Here is a 2,934-nt window from a genome sequence, read left to right as displayed (position 1 = left end):
ATCTCAACCAGAAAGACACACCAGTCTCTTGGAAACTGGGAGCCAGAAGACGTTTTTGATTAACTGACACATCTGCTAGATAATCTCTCCCATTATTGTTTTTATCAAGCAGTGTAGACTCAAGAGTTGAAATGATCAATTAGCTTAATTGCAACTTGGAGCCATGTTTCCTACCATGAAATGAATTCTCTCCATCCTGACTAGGTTATGTGTTTGAGATTTACAGGCAATGTTGCTAGCATGCTGTTGGTTTAGAGGTACTCCGATTCCCCTCCTTGGAAAAACTCAACCTGTTTCACTGAACACTGAGACAAGCAGTGTTATGTATTCTGCAAATACAATTTGCAGAATTTTATTTTCTAATTCTCTTGAACTGTTGTCAGATGTCCTATGAAAGCTTGTGATTAGGACTCAAGCCTGGTCAAAATCAATAGAAAATATGCCTTTTGCCAAAAAAGAGTGAGGAATCAGGAAGAGAACCTTTAAAAAAGATTTGTTATTTACTGGAGTTGAGTTGTGGTACTAAAAAGTCCTATTTCTAAAGAAAAGGTTTGGCAAATTTTTTTCTTATAAAGGACCATGTGGTAAATATTTTAAGGTGTGTGGACCATCAAGTTTTCTTTTTAAGACAAATTTAATGGTTCTATAGCATTAAATCAGACCCAGTGGATCTTCATTAACTATCACTGATGGTAGAAAACCCAAAAACAGACATAAAGAATAGTAGGATTTTTAGAAGACAAAGGTCCTTTTTTCCTCTTCACCAATGGTGTCTTTTTCTCTTTTAAGATTACAGGAACAAATTGTTCTCAGAAAAAGGCATTAGTTAACCCCGTGTGGTGGAGGATCTGTTGTCAACTCAGCCTCACCACCACCCTAAGGCCAGTAACCACGGCTTCACAAACTCCCTTCTCTGGGTGGTCCACGTTGGACTTTCCCAATGAGAGGAACTTGTGGAGATTTGGGATGCAGTCATGATGTAGAAGCCATTACTCTTCTCCAGAGGTGGTTGCAGGCAGATGGGCAGACAGAGCAGTGATTCCTAGTGGCTTCCGGAGAGCTTTTGGGAACCATCGCTTTGCCACAGCAGATTGAGGCCGTTGATGGGTCTTTTTGAAGATTTTTCAGAATCACAGTAGCTTCCAGGCAAGCCCTTGAGAACCACCTGCTTAGCTGCTTCTGGCTGATATCACAGTGTCCACCAGTCTGGCCTCCACCAGCAGCCAGAATCTCTGTGTTCCCAGGTCTGCCCTGAAAACCCTTAATCTTTACATTAAACCCTTTACACATGGAAAACAGAGAGAGGCTTCTGCTGTTCAGACTGAACCCTGTTTCACCACAGATTAAAAAAAAGATGGGTGAGTACACAGGTAACATCATTTTAGCATTTACTTTCCTTTCAGAAGTTTGTGGGTGTTGAGCATCCATTGCTGAGCCAAGTGCTGTTTTTGCATCAAATCTAAGATGCCATTGATCATGAAACATACAAGTACCATTAAGAAATAAAAATGTCCCAAATATGTAGTTTAAGAGGAAGCCCCTCCATAAATCTGGGACATGGAACAACTATATCGCCACTGCAAGTATAAATGAGAATAGAACACCCCTCATGGAAAAGAACAGCAAGAAAGCATGCAGGTTGGAACACTGTCAGTGGGGAAGGGAGAACACTCCCTGGAGAATTTGAACTACGCACAGTTCGGGTAGCTTTGTGGTCTGAACTTACACTTCCTGTGTAGCTGCCAAATCCTGGGGCAGAGAAGTTAGTGGTTTGGGGTGGGTGGTACCCTCCATGACTGGCCAAAGCAAAGGCCAGCCCTCCCTGGAAAACCTCACCTTTAGTCCAGGTGGGCAGGATTGTGTGGATATCAACTGGAAGATGCACCCTCAACTCAGAGACCCAGAACACAGAGGGGAAAGGCAACTGTGTGCCTTAGAATTGGTGGAATGCGTTGGCAGATGACAGTACCAAGGGTAAATTCTGAGGAGCACTTCAGAGGCCCAGTTGTTGTCTTTCTGGTGGTGCTGAACGTAGGTCAAAATTTGTGAGCAAAGACACGGAAGAATGAGACCCCAACTGTAAGAAGTGCTGTGATCAGAGGTGAAACTCGGGCATCTTCGTATCCCACTAAGTGAGTTTCCCATTTAAAAGAAATTTGAAACTATCCCCTTTGGATTCACAATACAGAGCCATGCAGTTAATTGGCATAGAGTTCAAACTCCTCGGCTTACAGAGACTCAATGACCTCGCCCATCTAAGTCTCCACATCTCCTGGCCCAACCTTCACTTTGTGGTCACATCTTTCCTGCTTGAAGTTCCAACTTCTTTCAGTTACTTGAGGTTCTCAGGACCCCCTGAGCTGTTTGTGTCATATTCCTGAGCTTTTCAACTGTTATCTTCTATCTGCTCTGCTGTCCGTCCTGTCTTTTGTGGATCTGCTGACTCACAACTTCCAGACTCAGGTGAGCATCACCTCCTTGGCAGAGCTTTCTCCGACCAAGTTTGGCTTATGTGTCCCTTCTCCGTGCATCCATAGCACCTCATGTTCAGCAATGGCCGGCCAGCCAGCATAAGGTCCTTACTGTTCGCTAAGAGTCAAGTGTAATGAAACACAAAGTGCCTACTACAGTGACTGGCACCCAGGAGATGCTCTGTGAATGTAATTTCTCATCTCCTTTTCTTAAGGCCTTGAGTATTCTGTTCAGTTGAGCAAAATGCATTGCCTAGAATCTGCCAGCCACACTGCTGAGGCTATAGGGATGAATAAGACACAGTTTCTGCCCCCAAGGTGACAATAAGTGAGAGAGAATGAAAGAAATTCTTGCTGTTTAATGCACATGAGATCGTGTTACAGGGGTGATGGGACAGCCTGTGTCCAGCCACCTGTGTGGCTCAGGAAAGGGGACCAGGGGTGGATGTCTGAAGAGCAGGTC

This window comes from Phacochoerus africanus, chromosome 7 (assembly GCF_016906955.1).
Source record: "Phacochoerus africanus isolate WHEZ1 chromosome 7, ROS_Pafr_v1, whole genome shotgun sequence".
NCBI lineage: Eukaryota > Metazoa > Chordata > Mammalia > Artiodactyla > Suidae > Phacochoerus > Phacochoerus africanus.
The sequence above is the reverse complement of the archived record's forward strand: the minus strand, read 5'-3'. Positions refer to the sequence as shown.